General features: G+C 37.9%; 1 pseudogene; it reads right to left on the bottom strand.

Annotated features, from left to right (window-relative positions):
- Positions 1 to 2252: 2252 nt before the first annotated feature.
- Positions 2253 to 6470, bottom strand: LOC125921978 (heterogeneous nuclear ribonucleoprotein A1-like; annotated as a pseudogene).
- Between the last annotated feature and the right edge of the window lie 2658 nt (positions 6471 to 9128).

The following is a 9128-nucleotide window of genomic DNA, read 5'->3' as shown; positions in this document are numbered from 1 at the left end:
ATGGAATATGGATAGATAGAACCTTCTATTCTTTCAGACCACATTTCCTTATTCATAGAAAGATGCCCTAGACTTCAGGATATGGAAAGAATTTTGTTTACCATCATTATTCCTGACCTCTAAGGGGCAACATTTTTTTATTTATAGAATTTCTGGAGAATCATAATTTTCCAGATTTTCAAAAGCCCCTTTTAAACTAGTTTCTTGGCTTTTAAACACTGATATTTTTGATGGTGAATGTTTGAGTTAAGGAAACAACAGTATAACAAATTCTCACCAGGAGCTGAACACTCTTTGGTCACTTTATATATCTCATTAATTTTTTTTTAAGTTTTATTGATTTATTTTGAGAGAGACAGAGATTGCACAAGCAGGGGAGGGGTAGAGAGTGAGGGAGAAAAAGATAATCCCAAGCACTGACAGTGCAGAGCCAGATGCAGGGCTCAAACCCATGAACCGTGAGATCATGACCTAAGCTGAAACCAACAGTCAGATGCTCAAACGACTGAGCCACCCAGGTGCCCCTATCTCATTAACTTTCTGTGGAGACTAAATTTCTCAGTCTCTGAGCATCAGTTTCTTCATCTATGAATAGTGGGGCTTAGACCAGCTGATCTCAAGGGTCTCTCCCTTAGAGACATAGGAGTCTATAAGCAATATGCTTATCCTACTGTAATGTCAAGAACTAGAATCTGAAACTACACATCCTCTGTAGTTTTTAGTATTTCATGGTAACAATCAGAAATAAACTGTCACATACAGAATGAAGGATTCTTCATGAAGGACTCTTAAGGAATCAAGTACCTCAAATTTGGCAGGAGCATTTATTTGAGTTTTATAAACAATAACAACAAAAGTCCTAGAGCTAACTTGTGAGATTTAGATGCTATCAAGTTATGCTATAAAACAATTATTAAATATGATACATTATTCTTATAATTTATTTATTTTTGAGAGAGAGAGAGTATGCATGCATGAGCAGGGCAGGGTCGGTGGGGGGGTGGGGGGGCGAGGCCAGAGAGAGGGAGAGAATCTCAAGCAGGCTCCATTCTTTCAGTGATGAGCCCAACGCCGGCCTCAATCTCAGAAACTGTGAGATCATGACCTGAGCTGAAATCAAGTGTCAGCGCTTAATCAACTGAGCCATTCAGGCGCCCGGAGACATTATTCGTAAATCTGTTTTGCCTTTATACAAGGAAATTGTTTCTGGCCCCTCTTTAGTTAGCACTCTTCATGAAAGAAGTAAATTGAAAAGTTGCAGTGCGTGTATTAATTCAACATAACACATGTGCAAGGAGCCTGACTATTCATTAGATGCCTTCATATGACACTCTTTTAGTTTCAAATTTGTGTTAAATTAGCATGCTGCTTTGCAACAGACATGTGAGACAACCAACACTCACTGGAGACTGATGGCTTAGCTCTTTTCTTTTTTTCTTTTCTTTTCTTTCCTAGCGCTTTCTACCTATGATTGAAAGTTTTGTGTTTTTGACAGAGTCCTGTGGGTTAAAAAAAATTTTTGTTAGTTAAATTAAGTAGGAAAATCAATACAGAAACTAAATGGTGTATAACAGCCTATAATTTTGGTTTTGGCTTCATTTCCACACTTTTAAAAATGTTAGTTCTTACCCTGTCACTGAATAACTTGTATCTTCCTTTAAAGAGGGAAAAAAAAGTATGCAGGTAGGGATTGTGAGTCTCAGAGTTTTTAAGGGGACTCACAATCCCTACCTGCAAACTTTTATACTAAAGTGCTTTTACCCAACCACTTAATTTCAACTATCAAAGCAGTACAACACATACATTGGTTTAGAAACAATTAAATAGTACAAAAGGATTAAAAATGAAAAGTACACATATCCTGTCCTCCATCCCACTAGAAAAACATGATATTCATTGAACTCCCTAGGAAATGACTTTAAATCCTGTCTACCTTTATTTTATATGGTCACTGCTATGGTCTGAATGTTTATGCCTCCCAAAATCCATATGTTCCAATCCTAACCCCTAAGGTGATGGTATTAGGAGGTGGGGGCCTTTGGGAGGTGATTAGATCATGAGGAGCCCACATGAATGGGGTTAGTGCCCTCATAAAAGAGGCCCCAGCTCCCTCCCTGCTTGACCATGTGAGGATACAACTAGAAGTTTACAACCCGGAAGAGAACTTTCACTCAATACTGGCATTCTGATCTTGGACTTCCAACATCCAGAACTATGAGAAATAAATTTCTGTTGTTTATAAACCACCCAGTCTATGGTATCTTGTTATAGCAGCCCAAATGGTTAAGAGAGCCACTGTCTCCTTAGCTCTAAATTACATGCTTATATACCTATTCTTTTTGGTCAGTTTTAAACACTGTTAACTCCCTGGAGAGGAAGATGATAAATGAGCTATTTATGTATTAAATCCTACTTCATCCTCCATCTCATATTTTGTTAGTTGAAGCATTATTTTAGTATTGAAAATACACAGCATTTACTTTTTTACTTCTAATTTTTGAAAAATTTACTATTGGGGCACCTGGGTGGCTCAGTCGGTTAAGCGTCCAACTTCAGCTCAGGTCAGGATCTCACGGTTCATGAGTTTTAGCCCAGTGCTGGCTCTGTGCTGACAGCTCGGAGCCTGGAGCCTGCTTTGGATTCTGTGTCTCCCTCTCTCTCTGTCCCTTCCCCGCTCATGCTCTGCCTGTCTCTCAAAAAAAATAAACACTAAAAAAATTTTTTTTAATTTAGTATTTATTTTTTCTACTGGTTATATATTTACAACTTTAAAGAATATATTTATATTTTCACTTTCAGCTCTACCATCTTTAAACTCTTAACATCTCTCTCTCTCTCTCAATCTCTCTTTTTTAAAAAGACACATTTATTCAGTGTCATGACCAGACTATTACATTTAGCAATCAACAGCAAGTGTTCCAAAAGAGAAAGGAAGAAAGAAAAAAAGAAAGAAAGAAAGGGAGGAAAGAAAGAAAATCTACATTAAAACTTTGTTGGAAAAGCGACATTAAAGGTTTGTTGGAAAGCTTTACGCTTTCCGTAGAATAGAAACTAAAATAACCTGTTATACAATTAGTCACAAATACAGTCGTTGAGTTTTTTGCCCATACACATGAGTAGTGCCTAAAACATGTCTTCTTTGTTGCAGCAAGGCCCTGCCACCACTTGGCTGTTGTGGCCTGTAGCTTTCCTTGTCACTTTTCTGGCTTTTCTCTCCTGCTAAATTAAGTAGAAATGTTTCCTGGCAGTAATTAAAACCTTCTGCCACTGCCATAGCTGCTGCTGCTGCTGCTGCTGCTGCTGCTGCTGGAACCACCATAGCCACCTTGGTTTCATGGTTTGGCAAAGTATTGGCCTCCACCACCACAGGGGCCAGAGCTTCTGCCTCCAAAATTTTCTCCTTTCATAGGTCCAAAATGTGAAGATTGATTGTTGTAATTGCCAAAGTCATTATAGCTTCTGTCATCTCCAAAATTGCTTCAACCATTACCAAATCTGTTATAGCTGTCCCCATCGCCACTATATCCACCACCACCTTGACTTCCACCAAAGCCACCTCATCAGTGAACTTTCCTTCACGATCAAAGTCGTAGTTCCCACTAAAACCACTTCCATGACCACCACCAGAGTTTCCAGAATCACTTCGACATCTTTAGCTGGATGAAGCACTAGCCGTCTCTTGCTTAGATAGGGCTTTCCTTACTTCACAGTTGTGGTCATTCACAGCATGGTATTTTTTTAAATTTGTTTATTATTTTGAGAGAGAGTACATGCAGGGAAGGGGCAGAGAGAGAGAGAGAGGGCTGGGGGGAGAGAGAGAGAATCCCAAGAAGGCTCTCACAAACAATGAGATCATGACCTGAGCCAAAATCAGAGTCAAACGCTCAACTGACTGAGCCACCCAAGAGCCCCCAGTATGGTATTTTTGAATGACAATCTTGTCCACAGAGTCATGGTCATCAAATGTTACAAAAGTAAAGCCTCTCTTCCTGCCACTGCCTCAGTCAGTCATGATTTCAATTACTTCCATTTTCCCATAATGTTCAAAATAATCTCTTAGATGATGTTCTTTAGTGTCTAATGCCACCAACAAAAACCTTTTTCACAGCTAAGTGGGCACCAGGTCTTTGAGAATCTCCTCTTGAGACAGCCCTCTTTGGTACCACAACTCTTCCATCCACCTTGTGTGGCCTTGCACTCATGGCTGCATCCACCTCTTCCACAGTGGCATACGTGACAAACCCAAAGCCTCTGGAGTGCTTGGTGTTTGGATCTCTCATTAACACACAGTCTGTGAGTGTTGCCCATTGCTCAAAATGGCTCCTCAGACTCTCATTGGTTGTTTCAAAGCTCAAACCTCCCATGAAGATCTACCTCAGCTGTTCAGGCTCTTTGAGAGATTCTGACTTAGACATGTTGGTAGTGGCAGGGGAGACTTTAATAATACTTGTTAGCATCCACGGGCAGAAAGCAACTCTTAACATCTCTTACCTTATTATTTATTATGTAAGAGAAAGAACACATCTACATTTCCCTTCAACTTTCTTCCTTCAACTCTCTCTCCATAGAAATCTCTTTTTACAATTTTTCTAAAGTTTATTTATTTTGAGAGAGAGAGAGCGAGCGAGCTTGGAGGAGGGGCAGAGAGAGAGAGAGAGAGAGAGAGAATCCAAGGCAGGCTCTGTGATGTCAGCATAGAACTGTAAGATCATGACCTGAACGGAAACCAAGAGTTGGACATTTAACTGACTGAACCACCCAGGCACTGCCCCCTCCATAGAACTCTTGACTTCTGTCAACTCCACCATTACTTTCATATTGTTAGAATTTATAACATTTACATCTTGTTCTGTGAATGGCCATTCAATTGACACTAATTATTGAAAGTCAATAAACTGTAATTATACTATTTTGCTTATGTAAATAGCATTCGCTGTAGAACAAAAGGCATTAGTTAGGATAGAAAAGGCAAATCTATATCGCTAGCCCGTGACACTAGGAGGGATTCTTCAAACATCAGGATTATATAATTAGATTTTCAAATACTCCATGAGAAGGACCAAATAATAGCACATTTTAGTTTGCTTTATATTTGTTCATATTTCTGCTAGTTTTAATTGCTTTCCATTTTTCCTCTTAACAAAGGAAGCACGTGCCTTCACCATATGATTAAATTTGTCTAGGATCTTAATCCCAGTCTTTGTAGCATGGAATCCACTTTCTGCCTGAGGACAGACATTCTTCTCCAGTTCAGTATCAGTTGCTCTGTTAGCCTGCTGTACAGCTATCCTTCTAGGCCTTCCTTTCATTGGGTTAGGGATTAGTGTTTCTTGGGTCTCAAGTTTTTCTTATTTGTGAATTCCTTTCTCTTTGTACTGATTGATCCTTAATTGATTTTTTCAGAAAGAATTTTTGAAAGGTGAGCTTTCTGAGTTCTTCATGTCTTCATTTTATCCTTTCAGCTGAATGATAGCTTAGCTGGTTATGATATTCAGATCCTCACAACTCTGAAAGCCATGCTCCACTGTCTTCTGGCACTGAGTGTTTTTGATGGGAAAACTATGAGTACCGATTGTCTTTATTCGTTATAATTGACCTGTTGCTTGTTCTCTGGAAGCTTTTAGAATCTTCTCTTGGTATTTAATGTACTATAAACTCACAAGTTTATAGTGAAGTATGGGTTTATTTTCATTTATTTTGCTTGGCACTCAGTAAGCCCTTTTACTCTGAAGACTCCTATCTTAACTCTAAGAAATAGTCTTCTAATATTGCTCTCGTTATTTTTTCCCCTGCATTTTCTTGTCTCCTTCTGAAACTATTAGTTGGCTATTACCCTCCTGGATTTGACCCTGTATAGTCTTCGGGCTTTTAAAAATATTTCTTCCCCTCTGTATTTTTGCTTTACACTTTGGGAGATTCCACCAACCTTTTCTTTCAGCCCTTATGTTGATTTTTTTTAATTGAAGGACTTTGGGATGTCTGGGTAGCTCAGTCGGTTAAGCATCCGACTTCAGCTCAGGTCATGATCTTATGGCTTGTGAGTTTGAGCCCCGTGTAAGGCAGCTCAGAGCCTAGAGCCTGCTGTGGATTCTGTGTCTCCCTCTCTCTGCTCCTCCCCTGCTCGCGGTCTCTCAAAAACAAATATTAAAGAATTTTTTAAAAGGAATTAATTATATTTTAAATTTCCAACAATTCTTTTCTTTTCTTTTCTTTTCTTTTCTTTTCTTTTTTGTCTCTGATTGCTCCATATACATAAACTTGTTTTATGGATACACAGGCTTCTCAAATTTTCCTGAGGTCACTAATGAGAATACAAAAAAAATAAAGTAATTATCTATTTCCTCTGAAGTCAGCTTCTTTTTAAATAGTTCTTTTGAAAATATTAAAATTATACCTCCTTGTGGTTATTTTTCAATTAAGCGAACCAGAAAAATGTATATCAGGAAAATTGCCTAAACTTTTCTCGGTTAAAAAAAACAAGTTCTAGGGGCGCCTGGGTGGCGCAGTCGGTTAAGCGTCCGACTTCAGCCAGGTCACGATCTCGCGGTCCGTGAGTTCGAGCCCCGCGTCGGGCTCTGGGCTGATGGCTCGGAGCCTGGAGCCTGTTTCCGATTCTGTGTCTCCCTCTCTCTCTCTGCCCCTCCCCCGTTCATGCTCTGTCTCTCTCTGTCCCAAAAATAAAAATAAAAAACGTTGAAAAAAAAATTAAAAAAAAAAAAAACAAAAAAAAAACAAGTTCTATTTTGGAAAATTTCAATCATATACAAAGTAGACAAAATATAATGAACTCCAGTACTCATCACCCAGCTTCAATAAATATAAACATTCTGCCATTCTTGTTTCACCTGTACCTTCCCCTTCTCCTATATATTTTTATAACCAAATTATTAATTGATCTTCCACATTGAGTTAGTCATTTGAATTTATTTTTCATTTAGTAAACTATCCTGTTATATCGTATCATACATTTTTTCATAAGTCACCTAATATAGTGAATGACAGTATTAAAAATTATAACAAAACTCCCTCCCATTTAACAGAGCACTTTCTATGCTATATACTGTGCTCACGCTTTAAAAAAAACACTGGTTCATTTAATTTAAGATGATTAATAATGTAGGTGTTGCCCTTTAATCTGCAAAGGATGTAGAGATGTTGTTTGTTAAAGGATTAATCAAAAATTAAAATTGAAACTGATGTTTCCATAAAGAGAATTGTGTGTTCATGACTGTGTTTCTCAGGTATAATAAAATGCCAACACAATTGGAGATGCTGTTTGTAAGGAAGGACTAATTCTAAAGAAATCTTTTTTTAAATGTTTTATTTATTTATTTTTGAGAGAGAGAGAGCGCACATGTGAGTGCAAGCAGGGAAGGGCAGAGAGAGAGAGGGAGGCAGAGAATCCAAAGCAGGTTCCAGCCATCAGCACAGAGCTAGACGCGGGGCTCGAACCCATGAACTGTGAGATCATGCCCTGAGCTGAAATCAAAACTCAGACACTTAACTGACTGAGTCATCCAGGTGCCCCTCTAAGAAAATCGTAATATCTATTGTCTAAGGAACAAATAATGGCCTTTCAGTGATTTAGTACCATATTAGCATCAGTTATAATACCAAATTATAAATAAGATGCTATAAGAACTGAAATACTTTTTTACTGTGTACATACTTCTAAAATTCAAGAATAAACCAAGAGTTTTAGCAAATTAAGAGCCAAAATATCTTGTTTATGCCCATAGAAGGCAGAAAATGGATTCTGCTGAGGGGGGAAAATATTTAACTAAGTGCCTCACAACCGTTTCTCTCATTCTCTCTCATTCTGTCTCGTTTAGCTTTATGAAGTTTCCCCAGAGCTCTGCCATCATTCACTGGTGAACCAGTACTGGGTAGTTGAGGGAAGATGGGGATTTGAATCAATATACTGTTTTTTGATAGCTTTTTGACTATGGGCAAGTTACTTAATTTCTCTAAACCTCAGTTTCCTCATTTACAAAATTAGGAAAACAATACCTCCCTTAGAGTGTTTGTAAAGATTAAGAAATACACCACACTAAGCAAGTAGTACAGGGCCTAAGACTTAAATATGTATAAATGATCATTATTATTCCTGTGGGATTCATAGGATGCTCTATGCTACAGGCAGGGTAGCCAGATTTGGCAAATAAAAATACAGGATATCCAGGTAAATTTGAATTCCAGGTAGATAATAATTTTTTATTATATCTAAATATATCGCAAATATTGCATGGAATATACTTATACTAAAAACATTATCCATTGTCTATCTGAAATTCAAATTTGAGTGGGCATCCTGGCAAAATAGCTTCTCTTTTAAAAGGGCAACTTTTAAAACAAACTTATAGGAATAAAGCTGTGATTAAATTTGATATTTCATCTGCTCATACTTGGTACCGTCTCCTTCCTCCAATACACTCAGTATTTTCTCTTCCGGGTAATGCTCAAGCATCATATATCAGAGAAACAAACAGTGCCCGTATTTTGGAGCAGAATGTCGACTTTTCCCCCAAATTGAAATCTGTTGGATCGGTTACTATCCTAAACTAGGCATGGGTTTTAAAACTACTTACTGAATTATATTTGTATTTAAATCTTTATTTGGAAAACCATAAAGCACTACATAGGAAAGTCATATTGAGGACCACTAAAAAATATACAAACTACAAATCCCTGACAGCGCTCAATATCTCTGAAACACTATTTCAAATGTTCTCGTTTTCTTTGTGTGCACCATGTTTTCTTTGTGTGCACGAGGTTAATTATTTTTCAAACTGTGCTTGTGACTAGCACGGAGACACACAAGATAAAGCAGATGGGTTTTACATTTTATTCCAACCAGACCGTACAGCTTAACCTCTTAGCTAGACTAAAAAGCCTGTTATCCTACCGGTATTTTGGCTAATTTGTAGTTAGATTTTTTAATGAGATAAAATATGGCTTTCCTAAACGCAGGGGTTGGGAATTACTTTGTGGTAATATATTCTTCTATCTCTTTTCCACTTGTGGGACATGTAATCCATAATTCCTTGCTTCAACAAGCAACGTGAGGAAATGAGAGACGCCGGAATGTCTTCATCCATTTACTCCTTAAAAGCATTTGCAGGGGCGCC

This window comes from Panthera uncia, chromosome C2 (assembly GCF_023721935.1).
Source record: "Panthera uncia isolate 11264 chromosome C2, Puncia_PCG_1.0, whole genome shotgun sequence".
Classification (NCBI taxonomy): domain Eukaryota; kingdom Metazoa; phylum Chordata; class Mammalia; order Carnivora; family Felidae; genus Panthera; species Panthera uncia.
Note: the sequence above shows the minus strand (reverse complement) of the source record. Positions and strands in the feature narration are given on the sequence as shown.